General features: G+C 48.8%; 1 long non-coding RNA gene across 1 annotated transcript in view; it reads left to right on the forward strand.

Annotated features, from left to right (window-relative positions):
• The window catches only part of LOC132673096 (uncharacterized), a 42,926-nt gene extending 41,885 nt beyond the window's left edge, over nt 1–1,041 (forward strand). The window contains exon 3 of the long non-coding RNA XR_009607869.2: nt 916–1,041. This is a non-coding gene — a long non-coding RNA (uncharacterized LOC132673096). The remainder of the gene's footprint in view (nt 1–915) is intronic.
• The last annotated feature ends 23,242 nt before the right edge of the window (nt 1,042–24,283 follow it).

Here is a 24,283-nt window from a genome sequence, read left to right on the forward strand (position 1 = left end):
GAGTGAACAGAGCAGGTGAAATGTGGCAGGAAGATTACCAGTGGTCATCAAAGGTCCGGCGTGGCTGCAGCCTGCAAACCATGGAAGGTTGTACTGAAAGATGAGGTTATGGAGGGCATTTGAAACTAGCTCGTGGAAGGTCTTGAGTGCTGTGTCAAGGAGTTTGAACTTTAACTCCTGTGACCAGGACCTGCGGAGTAACACTTATCACCAGCTCCATCCTCAGGTCACTGCCAAGTGGCCCATTTACCTGGCTAAGTAGTACGATTTGAAGGTGGCAGATAGCTGGGGAATGCTCTGAAGAATGTGCTTTTTTTGATGGACGCTTGAAATGATGCTCAGGCTTTGGAATGATTCACTTCAAGGACTCTTGGCTTTTGTATGTTTCACCTCTCAATTGCAACACTACACTAATGTGGTTTTTTGCATTGAATTAAAATTAATCTAATACTTGACAACTCTGGCTGGACGCCTGCCAAATATGGAGACTGGAGATGCTTCCTGTAAATTCTGCCACAGAGGATTCTTACGATTCAGGGAACATCCCATTTATCTCACTGCTATGCACTCCTGACCCTAATTCTCTAGAGATTCCTTTTGTAAGATCCTCTTGCATAAACGTGAGCGTGTTCCTTGGCAGTTACTTTTTCAAATCTGTATAATCTCTGGGGACCAGGATCATCTGAGGTGCAGGGAAAGGGTCATTTAGATGAACCAACTCTGCTCAAAGTCAGTCTTGGATTTTTTCCAGTAATAATCTCTTTCGTCATTAATGGCCTGCTGGGTGAATCTTATTACATCTCCTTAAAATAATTTAGATGCTAATATCTCCCATTGACCATTATGTGGGGAACGCAGGGCTGGAGGTGGTGGTGAGGACTGAAAGCTGTCTTAATTCTATGCTCCTTTTCACAGCTGGAGACTCTCGGCCGATGGGCTTGGAAAAGCTGCCTTCGCAACCAGGATTTTCACGCCTTTGCCCTTAAAATGCCTTTGATCGCTGTCCCAAAAGTTCTACTTTCCCAGATGAGGAACCAGGAATCTGGGTGAGCAACCCAAGGGGATTCTGGGTGAATATTTTCAAGAGGATTGTGGGTAATCAATGGAAGCGCAACTGTATTTTTGATCAGACGTGAGCTTGAGGGTGGGCTGGGGGAGGCATGAAGAGAGAGGAAGGACCTGGTAGTCAGGAGGTTTGACTTCCAGTTCTTGGTTTGTTTATTTATTTCTATTTATTTTTAATTTTATTTTTAAGTCATCTCTACACCCAGTGTGGGGCTCATACCTACAGCCCTGAGATCGAGTTGTATGCTCTACCCATTGAGCCAGCCGGGCGGCCTCCAGTTCTAGGTTTATTATGACTAGATGAATTCCTCCCTCCCTTCCTTCCTTCTTCCCTCCCTCCCTTCCTTCCTTTATTTATTTAGCAATGATTGATGCCTACTCTGTGTTGGGTCCAGTGCTGGTTCTGAGAAAGCAGAGACTAACAAGCCATCATTCCTGCTTCAAGGAGATCATAGTTTGCATATAACTTTCTCCTTCTTGGGTGTCAGTTTCCTTATCTGCACAAGGAAGAGGTTGGAGAAGTTTTCAGAGTGTTCTTCCAGGGTCAGTGTTTGGGGACCATGAGAGCACCTTCCCTTTGGTCTCCTTCACTATGATCCCCCATGCATTGCCTTGGGGGGCCAGGGATCCTGGCTTGCCATCAGCATCTTGCTCTTGGGGAGCTCAGGGTCAACTGGAGCAGTGTTACATGGCCTGGGGGTAATTGGGCCAGTGCGTGTTTGTGCAGAGCCCCGTGACAAAGCTGAGGAGGGAACAAACTGCTTTGCTTAGAGATGGTGCTTGAAAGGATTCCCAAGCTTCATGGGTCCCGACCTCTAAGAATGCCCAGAAAACCCCAGCCTGCTTCCAGCTGAGCCTTTAACTCTTTTCACTAGATGGAGGGTTTGTGTGGCTCTTTCTAACTCTTTGGAACTCGGTTTCTGATTCAACCCTGGAGAACAGGCTGATTCTGCACCAAGGTTCTTGATGGTGAGCACTAGGGAATATGCCACCACTTAGAAAGAAAGTGATAATGCTGTTGACATTTTCACAGAAATATTTCTTGTTGGGTGCTCGAGAGTGCGCCAGTGTTGTCTTCTTAGAACAGGAGGAAATGTGAGGTGTGAGTATAAAGCTTGGTTGTGTAGCAGATGGGCCCTGCCAGCCAGGGGGGCGGGGTCAAGATGGCATCCCAATATTGTCCTGAGGGTGCTATGTCCCTGGCTCTGTCTCAGTTCACCTGTGGGGACTCCAGGTCTAACCGATTCATCCCAATATATCCTGGGAGTTCCTGGCTGTCTTGGTTTGGGTTCCCCCAGAAGCAGAATCTGAGACAAGGTGTATGGGTGAAGACTGTTGGAGAGGTGCACCTGTCACCGCGAAGAAGCAAAACACAAAATGCATCTCCTAGTGGGGGTTTGCCTGGATTCTGACACACTTTGTCTCTGATTTTTCTTCTGGAGCAATATATACCCACATTTAAGGGAATTATTATAAGGACCGGACCTCACACATTGTGGGAGTCTCTGTAAGGCTGTGATCGCTGTGCCTGATACTGGAGGCTGAAATCCAGCAGGCAGACAGGAAGGGAGGATGGATGGAGAGTAAGGGACAGCAGGAACGAGCTGGAACCTTATGAGAACTCCGGGAAGTTGGGGTTGGTTCTTGTTGCCCCTGATGGTGTGGGGTGTCCTGCAGAAACCAGGGCCCCGTATCACAGTGCTGAACACGTGTGCATGAGCTGGTGGTCAGAGAAGCTGAGAGGAGGTCCAGGGAGAGTGCAGCAGGTGTGGACCTTATGCCAACGGGGCCCAGTCACAGAGTGTGCAAGCTCCAAAATGGCTGTGGCTTCCCTGCTGCCCTCCCAGTCTTCTGCAAGAATTCCTTTGTGGCCCACATTGGCCAGAAATATCCAGGAAATGGAATTCTGGGAAGTGTAGTTTCACTTAGCCAGTTGCCCCGTTTCAAAGTCCCCAAACAGGGATTCAAGTCCCAGTAGTTTATTCAGGAGCTGATCCCAGGAAACATGGGTGGGGGACAGGGAAGGGGAAGGATGGCCAATTCCACTGTGGGTACCTGGAGCCTGAGCCCCCTGGGAACTCTGGAAGACAGTCTGCCCACGTCTCAGAGCTATCTCGCTTCCTGGCTAAGGAAACTGGGTATTGTCTCCGTCATCGGTTGAGGGCTGCTTCCAGCCAGAGAGAAGGTGTTTGTGCAGAAAGTCGCAAGTGTTTGTGATATGCAGCCTTTGGGGGGCAGTGGGGCTGCGGGAGGCCATGCTGGGAGAGCCCTCCTACACGGGAGCGTCACTTCTGTGTTCTCAGCTGCCCAATGTCCCTCCATTTCCTTTACTGTTCTGTCCTCAAAGTGGGGCTGATGTGAGTTCACCCTCAGGCGTCACGGAGATTTTAGGGCAAGAGTTTAGTATGTATCAACGTGTCCATGTCTGACTGTCTCCTGGACCCGGCCAGGCCCGGGAGCGGAGCCAGGGACGTCTGCCGGTGGACACAGTTGTGTTGTTTTCAGAACCGAACCTCTTTTCTGAGCGAGACCCACTGCCCATGGACTAAGGGTGCACTCTGCTGGGCAGATCGGGGCTCCCCTCCACTCAGGGGGAGCAGGACCACAACTCAGCGGAGACTTGGGGTGTCAGAACCCCTTAGAATCTCAGCTGGAAGGGGCTCTGCCCAAGTCAACCTGCCTTACACCCTCACTTCACAGAGGAAGAAGTTGAGGCCCAGAAAGGAGGCGGATCCTCCTGGGGTCACACAACTGTTTCATGGGACTCCAGGCTGAGTTCAGGCCAGTTGATTTTCCATTATGTTGTGCTGTCTACCAGGACTAAGTGTCTGAGTGGCTGTTCCATCAAGAGGGAGCTCATCACGGTTTTGGAAGTCTCTATGCGGCTGACTTTGAGTCTGTTTCACATCCTTGCATTACAGCCAGACCTTTCTTTCCCTCCTGTGCAGGTTCACAGATGTGCCCTTATGGACAGTCCCTCCAAACAAAAAGGGCAAAGACTTCAGACTTGGGTAGCCTGGGGTCAAGTTTCAGCTCTCTGCCTGCGTGTCTCTGGGAAAATTACTTAAGCTCATGTGCCCCATTTCCTTATCTGAAGAAAGAGGATAATAAAATATACTTCTGATGCCTATTGCACGGATTCAGTGTGTGGATATGCACAGAACACTTGGCCCAGGCTTTCGGACATAGTAACTGCTCAGTAAGCAGTGATGGCAATCGTCATAACTGTTGTTGTTGACGTCAAGGCCGTTTGTCTCTATTATAGGGGCAGCTGATTGTGCTGCCTGTGTAAGTCTGTCTTTTTTTTTTTATTATTTAAAAAAAAAGTTTTTATTTATTTTGAGAGAGAGACAGAGCACGAGCAGGGGAGGGGTAGAGAGAGAAGGAGACGCAGAATCTGAAGCAGGCTCCGGGCTCTGAGCTGTCAGCACAGAGCCCGATGCAGGGCTCGAACTCACAAACTGCCAGATCGTGACCTGAGCTGAAGTCAGATGCCCAACTGGCTGAGCCACCCAGGCACCCCTCTCAACACGATGTATGCTATGATGTACTGAACCAGTCTCCTGCTGGTGATATGCCAGCTATTTTCTGTTCTCCCTCAAACATATGACAACACTCTTCACCCTTTGTATCCTCTCTTGACTTCCATGGACCTGTCAGCAGGCTCCTCTGCCTTAGAGCACCGTGGGTTCCTGCGGGTGGCAGAGAGGGGGGCAGAATGCATTGCTCTGCCAGCTGGAAGACCCTGACGAGTAAGAGAGGGACAGAATGGGCTACATAAGACTGTTCCTGTCTTCAACCCACCCATCCAGGTGGGGAGGGAAAAGGGCCTAGCACAAAAAAACCCAAAAAGCAAAAAACAAAACAAAACAAAAAACCCAAACCAAAATAAAACACAGGACTATTTAGATAGACTTCCTTTGTGTAGAACCAAAAGGAATGGGTAAGAAAAAAAAAAAGCCATGTAAAAAAAGTCACAGTCACACACCTCATTTCGTTTAATCCTTACGACCAACTTGTGAGGCAGGTGATGCTATTGATTCCCACTTTACAGGTAACACAGAAGCTCAGACAAGTTAAGTAATTTGCCAAAGTCACACAGCTAGTAGGTTACAATGTTTGGACCAGAAGCCGTGGCTCCTGACCCCAAGTCCCCCCCTCTCTGCATGGATCAGGGATGTTTTCAGATGTTTGAGGTAAGGTTGAGGAAGATCCAAAGTGGGGTGGGCCAGACTCTTGACAATTCTAAGGCTCCGGGTGATAGGGAAAAGTAATGGCCGTGAGCAGAACTGCAAACCCTGCTCTGTGAGGGAGCCCATGGGAGTCTCAGCGGAGCCACTGCACTCCCCGCGAGCCCCAATCTCACCTCTCCCAGTTTCCCCGCGTGCCCCTGTGCGCCGCCCACCTCCGTGCCTTTGCACCTGCTGTTCCCCCTTCCCAGAATGCTTTCTCCATCTAGCATCCCTTGTGGAAATGTTCTGTCCTCGAAGGAACAATCGAAACGCTCTCTTCTTCCCCAAAGCCTATCTCGACCCTTACAACTGCGTGTGCTCTCTCCCTCCTCCAAATCTCTTTTATTTCTCTGTGGAACCAGACCGTGAACCCCACGGGAGCCCGGGGCAGAATCCCTGCCCCTGGCTTCAACCGCAGCTTGCCCTGAGAGGGTGTGCAGCTGTTTGTCAAATCACATCAGAAGCAAGGAATTTTGCCTTTTAACGTTGCCCGTGCATTCCGAGATACAGAGGCTCAGGTTCGGCTCCAAGTCTGCAGCAGCAACTCTAGGGGGCTCCCCACCTGCTCCCCCCACCCACACAGAGGCCCTAGCTGCAGGTCTGGCACGGCGTGTGCACAATTTTCATGAAGTCTTTTCTCCTGACCCTCATGATTATCTCCCCCCTCCTTCTCCACCTCTCCATCCCTCCAGGTGTCAGTTAGCTATTGCTATGTGACAAAGCAAACCAAAACCTAGTGGCTTAAAAATGAGAATTTATTATTTCTCCTGATTTAGTGGGTTGACCGGGTCCAACTGAGTGGCTCTGCCCCCACCAGTGTAACAGAGGTCACTCATGTGGCGGTATCCCGGTGCCCAAGACAGCCAGTGGTCTTCCTTAAGTTTCTTTACATGGCAACTGGCTTCCAGAGGGAAAAGTAGAAGGTGCCAGCTCTCTTAGGGCCAAATTCTATGATCAAAGCAAGTCACATATCCACCCAGATTTGAGGGAAGGGGGATCAGTCTCCACCTCTTGACGTGAAGAGCAGTTTGTGCATAGAGGGATGCAAAGAGTTGTTGGTTGGAGGCCATGTTTAGAAATCGGCTCCCCTCCCCTGCCCCCACCTTGGGTCCAGCTTCATTATGCGACAGCCCCCCTTCCCCCACTACAGTCCCAAGCCTCTGTCTCTTCTGCATAGGGATCACTCCAGGATGCAGATCTGATCACGTGATTATCTTACCATACCTTGTAGTTTATTAATTTCCTCCCACGTAAGACTCACGGAAGTCTTGACTATTTGCCAGGTGTTCCATGATTCTTCATGCTTCCATCTATGGCACAGGCTGTTCCCTCAGCCCAGGATGCCCTCCCCTGACTTTATGGTGCATTCCTCTTTATGCTTCGGGCTCCTGCTCAAAGGCTACCTCTGCCACAGGAGTAGGTTCTCCTTCAGCTTCTAGAATTGTGTAAGTCTAGTTAGCCCAGATCACACTAGAGCCCAATTACCAAACTACTGGAGTTCATTGCTTCTAAGATTTTCCACACGTTCATATTTCTGAAATCAAGATGCATTTTCTTAAAGTTTGTTTTTTTGTTTATTTATTTGTTTATTTTGAGAGAGCAAGAGAACAGGGGAGGGGGCAGAGAGAGAGGGAGAGACAGAATCCTAAGCAGGCTCCACACTGTCAGCGCAGAGCCCGATGTGGGGCTTGATCCCACGAACCGTGAGACCATGACCTGAGCTGAAATCAAGACTCAGACACTTATCCAGCTGAGCCCCAGGATGCATTTTCACCAGGCATGACACTGTCATAGTTACTGTTGGAGAAGTAAGAGTCGCGATGTGGTTACCATTGCCTGTGCGTGCTGGACAGTGATCATTATTCTTTGTGACTTGTCCTGACCATATCCACCTGTCCGTGTAAAAGTCATAAACCAGTTAGAGGCCATTCAAGGAAGGAATATGAGTCTGGGTTCTTGTCTGTAAATCTTCGGTTGACAGCCTTCTGGTAAGACCAAGACAAGTCCAGAACCGGAACTTGTAAAAGTGGATGTCAGCAGCAGGGAAGAATATCCCAGAGATGGCAGTGGAGTTCTCTTTGAAGGAACGCACCATCATCTATGCTCTTGATGTCAGAGGATGACATTATATGACAACAGCCTGGCCATAAACCATTCTCAGTAGAAAAGTGATTCAGAAAGGTTGGGCTCTGAATGTGTTTAGAGACCATAAGCACATAATTTTGCTTATGGTTTTCTTTTTATGTGTATGCCCCAGAGTGATATATAATTAAAAAAAACCACATCTGATGAGGTCGAATAGAGCTCTTTTGATAAGAATAAAATAATTCTGTGATAAAAAGTATCGTACCTTAGTTTCATTGGCAATATTTTTTCCTTTCTTATTAGTAATTAGTAATTAGCATCTAATAATCAATGCTGTCATATATTAAAGGAGAGATGGTAATTATCTGGGCAAATGTCAGGGCACCAACTGAGCCCCCCTAGGGCAGGGACCATGCCATTCATATTTGCAGCCTCCAGACTAGGTATCCATAAGTATTTGTCATGAATAAGTTTAACTGTATTCCTACAGGAAGACAGGAGGAAGATGAAGCTCAGAGAGATCTGAGGACTTGCTCAAGGTCATACTCCAGAACTGGGATTTGAACTTGAACCGGTTTGAACTCCAAGATCAGTGCTTTTCCCGCAATATGAATCAGTTAGGTCACTTTCAGCTATGAGGAACAGAAGACCTAACCGTCAGTGGTGTCCTGAATGCAGTCATGAGGAGCCGGGGTGTTTTTCTGGGGTCTCCACTGCTAAAGGAGGGAGAAGAGGTGGGGGGTATTCGGGTTCTGAGTGTGGACAAAACACAGATGCCTCCGCGTGGCCTGAGGCACCTCACAGCCCACCGGCCACCTGCTCCCTTTGCCAGGTGTGACGCTTAGTGTTCCAGCTCCCCTGGAAGCCTGGAAATGCCCTCCCGGCTGCAGGCCTTTGTTTGGGTCTTCTCACTGCCTGGCTGCTTCTTCCTCCAGTTTCACCTCATGAACTCCTACTCACATAAAGGCCCAACTCGAATGTCACCGCCTCTCAGAAGCCCCCCCTGCCAGGTAGCATGCACTGCTCCGTCCTGCTCTCTCAGGGTCAGTGCTTCCAACAGAGACTGGGGAGCATTTCCTACAATTTTTGGTTCATCTTCGCCTCCACTAGGCTGGGGACCCCCTGAGCGTAGGAATGGTGCCGGCCTCAGGCCTGTATGCCCCGGGTGCAGGGGTAGGTCCGCAATGGCTGTCAGCACCAGCTGGGTAATGCGAACATCCCATGGGCCTCCCAGCCTTCGGGGGACAAATGAGGGCCCCTTACCATGTAGGCCTGGCTTTCCTGTGCCCCGCAGTCCCTAACTGCAGAACAAGAACTCGGGTCCTGTCTTTTCTGACACCCCTGGGGGCTTCAGCAGACAGCAGTGTCATGCTGCATTCCCACAATGCCCTCCAGCTTCTTCTAACCACAGCACTGTGACAGCCACTGTTTCTGCCTCCCCCACCCCCCGCACACCTCCTGGCAGTGCTGCGTGTGGCCCTGGCTGTGCCTCTGCCTCCTCCGTCTGGATGGACCGCCACAACCCTGTGGCCTCCAAGGCAGGGGTGCTGCTCTGGGCTGTGCCCATGCTCTTCTCTGGAGGCCACCATCCCTGCCCCCTTGGAACCGTACCTGTCACTCTGCTGCCAATCGTGGGGAATTTTGTCTCCTTTGTTGTGTTTTGCTTTTGGGGGCCCCAAAGTAGGGGTGCTTGGGTGTCAAGCCTCTACACCTCCTGTGGTCTTTGGCCCCACAGCCTCTCCCTCTCCTCTGGGTGGCCGGCTGGGGCAGGCTGGAGAAGCAGCCACCCAGAAACACCACTCCTGCCTGGTCCTTGGGCCCTTCCCTGGGGTGGATTCTCTCCCAGGACCCCATAGGCCCTCCTTGGGATTTGACTTCTGCAGAGCTCCAGACTCCTAGGCACACCTGCAGACCGCCTGTATAGTTGTGCCCCAGGTGCTGACATTCTTGGAGTCCTTTTCCAGAAGTCTCCTCCGCTGCTATGTAAATCAGTTGATGGAAAGTTGTGTGTGTGTGTGTGTGTGTGTGTGTGTGTGTGTGTGTGTGTGTGTGTGAGGGTCCTTGATCACTCCCCCAGGCCCTGCTTAGGATCTGCTGGAACATCCCACTACTGTTGAGTGAATGAACACCTTGGTCCCTGCCCTGGCTTCGAGGGCATTGCTGCCTGAACAGCTGGTGTGAGAGCGTGGGGGCTGGGAGGTGGGGGGGAGGGTGGTGGTGAAGGGGGATGTTACTGGTTTTCACTGGCAGCTTTAAGGCAGGCTCTGTTTACAACTCTTTCTGGCAGTTACTATCTGGGCACGCTTGGGCCGATTACATAGCCCCTCTGAGCCTTGGTTTCCTCTTGTGCAAAACAAATGAACAAGAAGTATGGCATGCGCAGTCTCCGTGCACGGTGCGTGAGGCCCTGCTTACTTTCTAGGGTTGTGGTGGGGAGGAGACGAGATACGCAGGGCGGGAGGTCTCCTGGTGAAACACAGCCTTGCGTGGAGAGGTTTGGCTTTGGGGCACAATGGGGAATGTGGGGCCGGGGAGAAAGAGGATTACTTGGGGCAAGAGGCCAAAGGAGGGGCGTGGGAGGACAGCATGGAAAGTCTCGGGGATCTGTCCTCCGGGAGCTGAGTCCCACTAGCCCTGAGTCCCAAGCAGAGGGAGGCGGAAGGTGTGGTTTCAGCAGGAGGGCCAGGGAAGTCCCAGCTCTTCAGTGACACCTCCACCTCTGTGCAGTCTCCTGGCCTCCGTGTCTCCTGAGGCAGCCTGAGAAGGGCTCTCACCTGCTCCCACCTCGGTGCCTCTCCATCCCCCGGGCCTGGGGTGACCCTCTGGGAAGCCAAGGGGTGGGGGAAGCGGTGCAGTCAATGGGGGGAGTTTGGTCTAAGTCTCCTCATTGATCAAAAACAATTTTTCCTAATTTAGTCAGATGATTTCCTTAAGAACATTCGTGGTTCTCTAAATGAGTACATTTGCATAAGCTATTCCGTTGTGACCTCCCCTCACCACCCACCCCTCCCCACACCCCCCCCCTCCCCACACCTGCCCCACCCGCACCCACCCCTCTCCGCCTCCAGGAAGCCACACAGCTTCCGGGCTAATTTGATCAAGAGGAGTAAAAGCAAAACCGTCTGGTTTCCTTCGACAGCTGATTCCAGAATCGCTATTGTAAAAGACCTGTCTTCCAGGTGGGCCTGCCATGTGAGGGGTGTCTCTCTTTGCCGAGATGAAAGGGCTCGGCCTGTTACAGAATACCTCAGCGCAGGCATCAAGCTTCCAGTGAATCACATCAAAGGCCTCCCTGCCAGTGCTGGCCCCTTCCAGCTGGGGGAAAATGGGCTCATTAGAAGCGGGAAGAGTACACTGTTTACATTAGGCGGTGCTGATTTACAAGCCGGAGCCACCATTTCCCTCTCACCTTGAGCTCCCGGCTCAGGAGAGCCCTCCACTTGCTTGGAAAGGCTCCTTTGAAGGTGCGCAGCCTCCTGGAAAGGAGGCTGTGACGGCCCTGCTCCCTCCCTGCTCTCCTTCCTCCGCTAATTAGGTTGTTACCAATTGAGCAGTATCTGGGGCTTGGGTAGAGACTGGCAGGGGGACTGTCGGCAAAGGCCTCTGCATAATTGTGTTGATTAAGAGGTACAAGGCTGGAAATGTTGTCTTCCTTCAAGATCAAGTCCCTGCGCTTGTGGGAGCCTTGATTTTCTGGGCCAATTTGTTTGTGTTGGCCTAATTGCTCAGGAAGGGCCTTTTTTTCCACGGATGCTTCGGCCTAGATGATTTGGTGTAGTTCTGCGGCCCAGCCCCCAGGACTCCCAGGGCTGCGGGAGGGGGCCAGGGCTCTGGTGGTCTGTGGGGGGAGCGGGTGGGGGGAGCTGTGGGGCCCTGTCCTGGAGGAGACGGTGCCTCGGTGTGGGACAACTTCGGTGCCCAGCCTGGGGGGTGTGGCTGCAGAGGCGAACTGGGTGATTTTTCCTCAGGGCAGGATAAACAAAATGTTCACCGGGGCTCCTGGGTGCGGGGCTCTCCATTAAAAGCCACACTACTGGAGGCCTTGGAGAAAATTCAAAGGAAGTGAGAACTCCGGCTCAAGTCCTATTTGAAGGTGTTTTTGATTTCATATGGCTTCCAGCGGTTGCTGCTCATCGAATAAGCCCTCTTCACACATTTTCCAGCCTGCTTTGTATGTGGGCGGAGGCCACGTGACTAGTTCTGGCCAATAGACTTTGAGGGGAAGTGACGTAGGTCTCTAGGGGTTAAGGCGGTGGCCAGCTGGTGCACCTGAGCTAACTTTGTTTTTGCCTCTGCTACGGAGAACTTGGAGACTGTCAAGTACTTTGTAAGACAGAAACCTTTATTGTATTATGCCTCTGAGGTTTCATGGTTAAGGTCTTCCTACAAACTAGTTTGGTCTGGCCTAATACATGCCTCCCTCCCGCCCCCCACCCCTTCCATGTTGCCCCAAGACACCTTCTGGGCATAGCTAATGTAAGAAAGAGAAACCTCCTTCCCAAACTTGCATTGTGACTTTCTGTTTTACTTAGGGTATGTCAGGCTTCCTCATCAGCAACTGGGAGGGTCGGCCTGCTTGGGTCACGTGCCCACCCCTCCCAGGGTCACTGAGTAGTGGGATTGGGGCATTCTGATTGGCCATCCTGGGATGTGGAGGTGGGGCCATATGATTGACAGTCCCAGCAGGGGAATGGGACAATTTGGGAAAAGAAAAGATTCCAAGCAGCTGAAAACGTCTATTGCAAATGCTGTTCCTTGGACCACCGTGAGCCAGACAGCTAGAATGGCTCAGATATTTCAAGAAGACCTTACCGTCAGGAAAGCTGTCTGGCTAGGTACAAAGAAGGGATGTGTATGGATGGGTGGGTTATGGTCTAATGGTCTTGTGGCTAGAGGTGTGGAAGGAGTGGTGAATGAGAAAGGATTTCCTTGTTTTGACGGTCGAACAATTTGGAAGCAAGGGGCGGCCGCTCTGGAACTGAAGGCACGTCTGTGGTGGTTGTGGGTGCTGGCAGCTGGGGAAGATAGGAGGCCTCGTCCAACGCTTTTGTGGGGGATGGTGAGGCTGTCCTGCCGGGCTTCACCACTGGAGAGGGACTTCATGACCTCTCATTCTGCAAGGCGTCTTCATTCTCTTTTTCCACAGCCCGACTTCTGGTCACACGTCTGTCTGCACAAAGCCCATTGTGGTTCTTTCAGAACGGTGGGAGCCTGGGCCCTGCGTCTCCTGACCTCTCAGCTCCACTGCCGGAGCTAACACCACAGGCTCTGGGGCCTCATCCCAAAATCTCAGGAGGAGATAATCCACATTGGGCCTTCTTGAGTCAGGTGTCTGTCTGTGGCCAATCAGCTATGGAGCACAGTGGAGTACATGGCACCATAGGTTGACCCTTCTAGGGCTGTGAGTGTGGCCAGTGTTGCGAAAGGGGCTTAGGAGAGGAGCCGATTACTATCATCACTGGCATTGACCAAACTGTAGTCCTCTGGACTCTGATTCCTGGGCTCTGAAAAATGGAGTAAGAGAGAGGCAAGAATTGGGCTCCAAGAGATGGACTGTGAGAGAGGTGAGCTGCTCAGCCCAGCCACACCCTGTGTCGGGACACACAGCAGCGTTTCTGAGTTCACTGGAAACTTCAGGACCCTCTAAAGGGCCACCACTGGGCTTTCAAAGCAGGAACAATCTGGAAGTGATACCCTCGTCTCCCCAGGATATCTCTGAGCAGAGCTTAACTCTTTTTTCTTTTTTAAATGTTTATTTTTGAGAGAGTGCAAGCGGGGGAAGGGCAGAGAGAGAGGGACAGAGGATCTGAAGCCGGCTCTGTGCTGACAACAGTGAGCCCGATGCGGGGCTCAAACCCACAAACCACGAGATCATGACCTGAGCTGAAGTTGGACGCTCAACCAACTGAGCTACCCAGGCGTCCCAACTCTTTTTTTCAATTTAGCATAGCTGTGGACATCGGTTACTCTGTCTAAATCTTTTTATAGACATTAAAAAAAATTTTTTTAACATTTTTATTTATTTTTGAGAGACAGAGATGGACAGAGAGTGAGCAGGGGAGGGTCAGACAGAGAGGGAGACACAGAATCCAAAGCAGGCTCCAGGCTCTGAGCTGTTAGCACAGAGCCTGACGCGGGGCTCGAACGCACAAACTGTGAAGATCACGACCTGAGCCGGTCTGACGCTAAACTGACTAAGCCACCCAGGCACCCCTACTCTGTCTAAGTCTTAAAGTATTTCTCTGACCCTGGAGGCCACCATCATTGGCCATATATACTTTGCTTACCCTGCACTGCTGGAATGATTGATGTGGATAACAGAGCCCTGGGCCGGTGAGCCTGGAAACGTCTAGGCTTTGCCACTAGTTGTGTGGCCTCAAGAAGTCAAGCTCTTTCTCGGAGCCTCACTCTTCTAGCTGCACAGAGATGGGCCAAGTGGCATTGTGTCTGGGGTGGCTGGTGTCTCTGATGATGGGAAAGCAGTGTGGTATCGTGGTCGAGAGTGTGTGCTTTGAAGTCAGATGGCCCTGGGAGTGAATCTCAGCATCCCACCTATTAGCTGTGTGATTCTGGGAAAGTAACTTGCCTTCTCTGAGTTGCAGTTTTCTTGTCTGTAAAATGAGGCTACCTCAGAGGTTTTTTTGTTTTTTTTTTTTTAAACAAGGATTAACCAAGATGATACAAGGCATATAAGCTGCAGTTGGTGCATTGCAAATGCTCAACAGATTTAGCTATAAGAAAAATCTATGTTTTTTGAGAGAGAGAGAGAGAGAGAGAGAGAGAGAGAGAGAGAGAGAGAATCCCAAGCAGGCTCCACATTTAGTGCAGAGCCCAACATGGGGCTTGATCCCACAACCCTGAGATAATGACCTGAGCCAAAATCAAGAGCTGGATGCTCAACCAACTGAGCCACCCAGGCACCTTAAAATCTATGGTTTTAAAAACTATTTTTCCCAGGAGTCTCTTCTGCAGAGTTGGATTGGGTTTTCACAGTGATGTCCTTAAGAGGATGAGCTCTGGATTTGGAAGAGGGCTGTGGAGAAAGGGAGAATGCCAATGTAGAAATCCACTGTGTTCTTCTGACTCAGGTGGGCTCAGGGATGATACACGGGGATAGGATTTAGGCAAAGGCATGGCTAGTGAGGGGGCATCTGGGCCCAGGCCAAGTGGCCAGGTGACCCGAAGCCTTGGTCTGAAGTGTGGACCAGTGCTTATGGGACACTGGTCCCCGTGGTCCTGGGAAGGCTAGTGGGTTGGGTGGCAGGAAGGCAGGTGGTGGTGGGGACTCCTGTAGGTGGCTGTGGCCCTATGAGATGTTACTGTGCTGTGGCCCTTGAGCAGGAGTCAGGTAGGAAGGATTTAAGCAGGGGCCAGGCCCAGGCCACCAGTATGTAATCACAGTGCTGGGGCAGGAAACCTAGAGGTTCTAGGCCAGGCAACAGCCAGGTCTCTGAGGCCTGAGAGGGGCCAGTGTGGAGTGGGGCGGGGCAGGAGGTGGTCTGGACTCCTGAACCTCTGAGCAGCTGTGGAGCCCAGCGATCATGGCTGAGCCACTGGAATCAGGGCTGTGGCTCTGGCTTTATGCCAGCTCTAGAGGCAGCTGGGGCTGCCTGAAACAGCCAGGATTGCTGCTGGGGCCAGAGGCAGGAGGGATGCTGTGCAGGTGGGAGCCCCAGTGGGCCCAGGTATGAAGCAGAGGGAGAAGAAATGAACAGGAGATTGACCTGCAGAATAACTGAAAGTGACAGTTCTATCAAAGACACCGGGCTTGGGCTGGGACGTTAGGGGTCAGAGTGAGCATTAGGAAGTTATACCAGGGCAGCTGGCACAACGGAAAGATACAGTCTGGCCACTCCCAAACCATCGGATGGTGTCAGCATCAACACTAACTTTCATCCATTGAGTATTTACTCTGGGCCATTAATGTGCCAAAAAGGCACTTTTTGCATCTTACACAGAATCCTGACATTGGCCCTGAGACACAGGGATTATTCTCCCCTTTTGTGTGTTTGAAGAATTTGGCTCAGAGAGGTAAAGTCACTTACTCCAGATCGCACAGCTAGTTGCTGGTAGAGTCAGGATTTGAACCCACCTCTGGGTTCCAAAGCACAGGCTCTTGGCATTTGTACCCTGTGCTGCCTCCTGGGCCCCGGCAGCCCTGCCTGGGCTGCTCCTGCCCTTGCCCACAATGCTCCAGTCGCACTGCTTTCCTTTCTATTCCCTGATTGTCTGAAAGGCTTTTCTAGTCCAGGGCCTTGACACGTGCCATTCCTCAGGCCTGCAATACCCAATTCCTCCCCGTCCTAGGTTCTCATGCAAAGCCACTTCCCTGAGGAATTCTTATCCCCAGTCTGCAGTACATTCCCTGGCCGTGACTTCTCAGAATATCCTCTCTTTTCCTTGGAGCTGCTACCACATGTTTTTATTTGTAGTATTTGTGTCCTGTTGGTTTTCCCCTTCCCTACAGGCTATGAGGCTTAGGAGGGTAGGGACAGGTTATTGTTGGTTTTTGTCACAGCTGTCCCCAGTGGTGGGGACAGGAGGCCCCTCACATATTTGCTCTTATCTCTGGTCCCCAGTTCTGTCCTTGCTGGCTCTGGGAGCCTTTTTGTGGCCTTGACATCCTAGCCTCTTACCCACAACTTGGCTCTGGAGGTGGGTCGTGTGCGGACAGGTGGATTGGGCACCAGCCCTGCATCCCTCGGCCTTTGTCTCTGCCTGAGGAGGAGGGGCAGACCCCTGAATTGTTCAGACAGCTGGCATTTCTCCCCACCCCCTGCCAACTCCTTCCACTGGGGGCCTGGAGCAGAGGCCTGGGGCTTGACACACCTTTAGGCTGTTACCCACCTCCTTCGGCTGACACCTACCTCCTGTGTGACTTGGAGACAAACATGCGTTGTCTGGGTGAGAGAAATTGCGTGCTGACATTTTGCACCACGAAGGTCTGTGACCGGCTCAGGCAGGAGACACTAATGTTATTAAGTCAGTTTTTAAACTGGACAACATTCTTGACATTTCGGCCGAGATGCGGGAGCATGAAAAGCTTCTCCCTTCCTGTTGTGCATCTGCGAACAGTAACTCTGTAGCAATATGACTTGACTTAAAAGCCTGGGGCAGTTTGCTCATAATTCTAATAACCATCCAGAATTAGATCACTTCACATTCACCTTATTTCTTCCCTCATTCATCTTCTGGTCAGGTCATTAGGAACTCCCTGATTCTTCCCCCAACCTCAGCCTTCTATTATTTATACATTATACACATTTCTCTATAGAGTCCCCGGAATGTGGTGAAATGACCACAGAGGATGGGCTTTTTGCCCTGATGACAGCTATCTTGGTTCCATTTGTGGATCCATTTGGATCCATTGAGATTTTAAGACTTCCAGCTAAAAATATTGCCCAAGGGCTTCCTCTTGGGGTCCCAGTAAGCTTGGGACAAGTCAGGGGGATGAGCCAGTGACCACAGCTTGACAGGAGGTTGGGGGTCAGAATGTTGTTCAATGCCTTCTGTGACCCCAAGGGAGCTCTTGGATGTCACCATGTTGATGTGGCCATATTGTGGTAAGAGATCTTTCAATGTGCCCATATCAGCTTGGTTTGACAGGTTGGAAAACCACCGTTTAAAGATGACATTTGTCTTTATTGTGTGTTTGTTTTTCCTGATGGCAACAGAAATACTTGCTCATTGAAAATAACTCAAACCCCAGAAAAATATATAATGTAGAAAGTGAAGTTCCCTTATAATCCTACTACTCCTGGAAATGACAATACTATGCATTATAGTCTACATTTTTCCCCCTACACATATACAAACATAAGTGAGAATATATAATTACATACAATTAATTTTATTGTAAAAAATGTGTGCCTCAGACATCCTGGATCCACGCTCCATTTCTGATTGTTAAATTTCACTAAACTCTTGGGGCTGAAAGCTAGAATTTGGTTCAGAATTAGGCAAGGATGTTCATCACCTACTATGCTGGTGATTAAAGGAGATGAAATATTAATGGATTATGTTTTATTTTTAAAAAATTTTTATTAATTTTTTGAGAACAGTTTTTTTTTTTTAATTTTATTTTAGAGAGAGGGTGTGCGAGCAGGCGAAAGGGCCAGAGGGAAAGAGAGAATCCTAAGGAGGCTGCACACTCAGCATGGAGCCCAAACACGGGGCTTGATCCCACAACTCTGGGATCATGACCTGAGCCAAAATCAAGAATCAGATGCTCAATCGACTGAGCCACCCAGGCGCCCTTAATGGCTGTGGTTTAGTCCATGCCAAAGTGTCCTTTTGTCTGGAGACCAAGCCTTCATCCTCTGCTAGCAACCTTGCTCCAAGATTTTTCCACCAGAGAGGTTCCCTGGATCCTCTACCCTGGACCCCTCCCAGTCTGCTTGAAGTCCAGAAGGAGGCAGAGTAGAGGGAGCAAGCCGCCTCTGAGATTTAGCACGGCTCTAAAATTTCACAAGCTCCAACTTTTTCCATGAAGATTTGCTCTCTGCTGTGGTCTGAATGTTTGTGTCCCCCATCAATTCATATGTTATAACCCTAAGCCCCAGTGTGATGATATTAAGAGATGGGGGCCCTTGGGGTGATTAGGTCATGAGAGCATTCCCTCGGGATGGGGTTAGCGTCTCACAAAAAAGGTCTGAGAGAGCTCCCTCTGCACTTCCATCACGTGAGGACACCGTGAGAAGGCAATGGCCATGAACCGGGAAGGGGGCCCTCACCAGAACACGACCATGTTGGAGCCTCAATCTTGGACTTTTGGCCTCCAGAACTGCGAGAAAAATAAACTTCTGTTGTTTATCAACCACCCAGTCTGTGCTATTTTGTTATGGCAGCTGAACGAACAAAGAGAGTCATCTAAACAATGGGATGGAACACCTTTGTTTCCAATGTATTTCAAAGTTGCATTTTAAAAGTCTTCCTAATATGCAAGGTTAAGATAAATGATATTTGGTCTTGGCTGGAAGGGCCAGATTTTTCACCTCTAAGTTTTAGTCCACGCATTGAGGTGTTAATGCATCGAATGGCAGAACAGATGAGCTCGCCGTGCAGAGTATTTTCTCCAGGAGGGAAACGTATTAACAACAACCAAAATCAGACAAATGATGTGCAAATCAGTAAGTTTATGAAGTACTGTATCTGATGATTGGGATAGTTGATCTTCTTCCAATAACTCATTGCTCAAATGAGAGACATTCATTGTCAATATTTTAGAGCATCAAACCACAAACAGGTGGTTCCGAGTAGCAGAAAGAGCTCATCTCTCCCCCTAACATCAGTGCGGCAAGTTAGTTACTCTCCCTGAGCCCCAGTTTCCTTGTTGGTAAGATGGGGAAGAAGTTCTGCTCTGCTACCTTCTCAGGGTTGTTGTGGAAGTCAGATGAAGTCATAAAGATCAAGGAGGTATACAGTAGATATTTGTCTTCTGGGAATGCCTAGTATCCAAATACTCTTCCGATTTGGAGGCTAGGTGGGAAAGAAAGCCATTCCCGCCCCCCCCCCCCCCCCCCACTCGCTGCTTGCCAGTACAGAAAGGGAAGGGGTCAGGTGTCCATGTGAATGGCCATGTGGCCCGTGCTCAGTCAATCATGCTGCTATTGCTCCGTGCAGTGACTTCGGGATTGAGTGATGCCCGGAGGTGGGGACAGGTCAGAATTCATCTTGGTGGCCATGGGGGCTGCAGATGGAGGCCGTGGCTCCAGGAGTGGCCACAGCTATGTTCTACTCAGACTCCTGGATTCCTGGATTTCTACCTGCTTTTGAGCCTGCTTCTCCCCATTGGTGCTGTGAGCTGTCAAAGAGTCTTCCTTTGCTGCAGAAGGTGCCTACTGTTGGCTTCTGTCATCTTCAGTGAGGAGTCCTGGCCCTATTGTGCACCTGCGAGAGATTTCTTTGTGTGAGATGTGGCTCCTTCCCGGGAGGGTCAAAAAATACAGACGACTGGGATTCCAATTATGGAGAATTTTGGTGTTAGGGTGTTCTTCAAGCCAGAAGGTACTGAGAAGTGACAGTCTTGGTCCTGTTTTATAATCTGTCCAGGGCACCAAGGCAACATCTTCTTTTAGAAAACGTGCTCAGTTGTGTCCATTATCTTCCTCAGTTGCTTCTCCCTTCTAGTTAACCTGATATATGGAGACAGGGTTATGCGCGGAGAGATGGTCATTTAACAATATGGAGATAGGCCTGATTGCCCCAAACGAGGTTAATGGTTAAGTAAGTCATGGCTTATCCTCTTGAATGTTATGCACCACTAAAAGTGACATTTGGGCAGAGGGTACCACCAGGAGTTATCTGTAAGTTAAACCTGCTTAACCAAAAAGACGTAAGAAAGCCTACCGACATATTTATAGCGCAGGAGAGTTTTTTCACAAAAGGCAGCTTTCTCCTTTTTCTTTTCCTTCTTCCCCTTCACGATGCTCCATTCAAACTGGTTTATGTGTGTAGAGAGTTTCCAGCAAATTACCGAGAAATGTTGGCGGACAGGACAGTGGCCATTTTAAGGGCGGCCATCAGGCCTAAACGAGTCATGGGCTAATTGCTCCCTGCTTGGCTTTCTGTCTCCTGCTGGGAAGTTGCCACCCATGGGGGTGTGGGTGGAAATGCCAGGCTCGGCCCAAGCACAGAGAGCATTAGGATGTATGACATGGTCCAGTTACTTTAGGATTTCCCTCTGTGACTTTGTATTGAAGTGAAGCAAATGTTGGAAGCAAACTCTATTTTTCAGCTTGAACTAATGTGGATCAAGATAATAACAGATTCCTAGGTAAAATGTAGTATCTCTATTCGTTAGAAATTATATATTTCCAGTCTTAACTCTTTTTTGAAAGTTGCCATGAATAGGTAGAAAATATTCATTCACGAGTGCGTTCGGGCGTTCATCATACGTTTGCTGAGAACAGAGCCAGAACGCCCTTCCTTCTCTTGCATCGTTTCCTAGGGTCAGAAGAAGCTTCTAGTATTTGTTCAGGCTCAATCTGGCTGTTTGAGGCTTTTGGATTCTGCTTTTGGCTCAGGTGGTTTAGCATTTTTTTGGTCTGTTGAGCGGTTTTACCCTCTTTCTTCCTGGTGCTTGGCTGGGAGGGGCAGTTCAGTCAGGTTTAAGTTTCCCCCCCAGAAGCCCTGGGCATGTTCTCCTGCTGCACCTACCCTCAGCCTTGGCAGGCAGCATTCTGCCAGCCACCCTCTCTCTGTTAGGTCTGTATGTTAGGTGGTTCCTAAAGAATAGAAAGTCTGCCCTATCCCATATCAGTCTATTCCGGTTCAACCCATTACATGGGAATGTTATAAAAAAGGAGGAAGTCCTGCCATTTGAGACAACACGGATGGACCTTGAGGGCATTATGCCAAGCGAAATAAGCCAGACAAAGACAAATATCATATGATTTCCCTTATATGGGGATCTAGCAAGCAAACAACAATAACGAAATAAAGCAGACAAAAAAAAATCAAATTCATTAAAAAAAAAAAAAAAGAGAGAGATCGGATTTGTGGTTACCAGAGGTGGAGGGCAGGGAGGTAGGGAATTAGGTGAAGGTGGCCAAGAGATACAAACTTCCGGTTATGAGATTAAGTACTGGGGATGTCATGTATCACCACATGGTGACTATCGTCAACACTGCTGTGTGATATATTTGAAAGATCTATTGCGAGAGTAGCTCCTGAGAGTTCCCATCACAAGGAAAAAAACATTTTTTTTTTTTTGGTATCTGTAGGAGATGATAGATGTTAACTAAACTTATTGTAAGTATTTCACAACATATGTAAGTCAGTTCATTCGGCAGCACTCCTTAAACTCACACAGTGCTATCAATTCAATTGTGATAAAACTGGAAAAAAATTTTTGAAAATTAAAAAAGTACAAAAACAAAAACAGGAATGTGGCCCTGAGCCCAGGCCTGTGCTGGGGATTGAGGTGGGTATAAAGGGTTAGGAGCTCTCAGCTCTTTTGGAGGCAAGACAAGCATACAAGTAGCCAAGTTCCGTGAAATCCTCCAAGGACGCTTCTTGGCATCAAGCCCCAGCCTGCTGGTGCCACTTGGTTAGTGGTTGTGACTCAGTCATTCGTTAGTTTCTTTTTTCAACACACCTGCTGTGCTTTGGGTGGGCACAGTGCAAGCCCTAGTAGCCCAGGAATGAGGAAGACAGAGCCAGAAGCTCAGAGTCTTGCAGAGGAGATAAGATGTGCATAAATAACAATGTAATAAAATGCAGAAAGTTGTCCTCTCTGAATTTCTGCTGATCCTGCTTCCTTAATAGCTCTTAAAATCTTTTCCTCCTCATTCCCGCTGCCATCTCTTTTCTCTCTGGGGTGATTCCATAGACTTCCTAATTTGACTTCCTGCCTCCAGTCCAGTCCCCACATGCCCATCAGATAGATTTGTCTAAAATCTAGACATATATTGCCTAGCTCCAAATCCTCCTGTCTCTATACAAGGCCATCCATGGGATGGCCTCCATCTCCCCTTTCTAGCCAGCCCTCTTGTCCCCAACCTGCCTCACGGTCTCTGTGGTGTTGGTACTATGTGCCATGTACTTGTACTTGTACTTGTCTTTGTACTTGTTATTCTCTCTTCCAGACACTCTGTCCCAACTTGTTCTCCTAAAAGACTATTTTGTACTTCAAACCTCAACTCATGTACCAGATGATCTGGAAAAGCTTCCCTGGCCTCCTATGTTTCATTCATTCATTCATTCATTCATTCAACATCTCTTCAGTGAGTGTCTATTAGGTGCCATGCATGGTGCCAGGAACATAAAAGTGAGCAGGACCAACATGGTACCTGACCTCATAGAGCTTCCAGCTGACTGGTTGAGAGAGATACACATTAAAGGAGCTTACAAATAAACGTAGGACCACCAATTGTTATAAACAGTATGAAGAGTATGAATGCAGGTTGCTCTGAGAGAGGAGAGCCAGGGCTCCACACCTGGAGTGCTGTGTGGCTGTACGCTGTCAGTCCTGACCAGGTGCCAGCTTCTCTCTCTAAGGAGATGGTCTGACCAGAGGAACAAGGGGAACCATTTGGCTTGGCCTTGACCCTGTGTGTTGGGCCCAGTTAGTTGTCTCTGGTTATGACAGTACAGTCCTTTACTGGATACTGTCTGGAGGGTTCTGCCCGGCTCACAGTGATCTTCCTGCATTGCCCTCCCCATCCTTGGCTACATACTCCTGTAGCTATGTCTCTACCATGTGACCAACCTTCCTTGGTCATGGTTCGATGTATCAGAATGGATACTTGACCCAAATTTGGTGACTTCAATTCCTTCTCCTCAGAATCTGAGATTCAAAGGTTCTAGTAAAGGCTGGAATGGAACATATGGGAATTTGGGAGGAAGGGGTGCCTATTTTCTTCTGCCTCGTGAGCTGAGAAGCAAATGTGCTGAGGAGAACAGAAATGAGACACAGAGCAAGGTCTTTCTTGAGGTCCAGTGTTGTTTGTGTCCTTGAGTTCGTGGAAACATACATTCCTTTAAACAATTCCCCTTTGCTGGCTAAGCTTAGCTTATGTTGGTTTCTGTTTCTCGAAGCTCAAGAATTCTAGCTAGACAGATCCCAAACAGCTGATCATCAATGCGGGCAAGTTGAAGAAAAATCAGTCACCTCAGCAAAGACTTGGATGGAGCTACTCAATGAACGTGAATCAGTGGAGTCAGGTGTTTAGGACTGGCAGCTTCTTGGCTGACCTTCAAACGTTTCTTGGGTAGTTTTGGCATCTTGTACACCCCAAGTCTCCCCCAAAATGAAATCACCCAGATAGCTGTTAACAAATGCATTGGTACCTGGTCTGCCCAGTGCTAGTGGTTGGTTGGCACCCATGTATACATGTCCTGTATCTATCTCGGTAGAGCCTTCGGTCTTTAGGGAATAGTTGTTAACTCTGCCGAGCATATGGTCAGGTTCTAATCCATGTAGGGATATTGATATTCTGTAGATGTATGATTTGCCAGGTCAAATTTATTTTTTCTTCTTCTTTCCTCTTGAGAAACAAAAATTTTTCCCCTTCTATATCACAAAGAGAATTTTTTTTTTTTTTTCTATTTGGACTTTTAACAGATCTTTAGGAGTAAAATTAGCTGCGTTTGACTTCTGGGATTTACTCTCCTCTTGGGTTAATTTTATCAAATTGGTGGCAAAATAAGTCTTCTAAAAATCACACTTCCTCCACAGTCTTAGAAAAATAAATGAAAAGAGAGGCCCTATTTAAGTGGCCTTGTTATTTCTCTTGATTTGCACAGCCTTAGCCTCTCGCTTTTGTCCATACAAACCGTAACACGGAGGTCACAAAAGTCCTTTGACTTATTTAAATGTGGTAATAGCATCGTTGATGCAAACATGGGGTTAACCCAAATATTTCATAGTTTGGAGATTTTCAACTAATAAGAGGAATCAAGGACTATATTTGGGGAGAGATTAAGGTCACTGGCCCTCATTTGAGTTGATTGGTCTCTTGAAATGAGATGCTAATTGTGAAATTGATAGGCAGATTTCCATTTGATTTTACCACCAATAGTTTATGTTTATAATTAAAATAATAAAAATGGAAAATGTCCAGTTCAATCAGCATAATCTCCCATCTATTCTCAAGCAACATAACTGAAGTCAGATGCATCTGTGCGTGTAAGTCGCAAATTCCTTTTCCTTTGCCTCTGCTGGCTGGAGGGAAGGGGAGGAATAAATTGCTTTGAGTCTAGATACGTTGACATCTCCTCAGAAACTAGAGGAGACCAACCACAATGTTAAAATAAAAAGAAAAACTTAAAAAGAATTAGGGCCATTTTTATATACATCACAGAAGATTCTTGTTTGCAATTAAGGCTATTATTTGATTCATTCATGCAAGCAATATTTACTTGGGTACATACTCTGCACCAGGCACTGGGGATGTGGA

The sequence above is a fragment of the Panthera onca genome, chromosome C1 (assembly GCF_046562875.1).
Source record: "Panthera onca isolate mPanOnc1 chromosome C1, mPanOnc1 haplotype 2, whole genome shotgun sequence".
Classification (NCBI taxonomy): Eukaryota; Metazoa; Chordata; class Mammalia; order Carnivora; family Felidae; genus Panthera; species Panthera onca.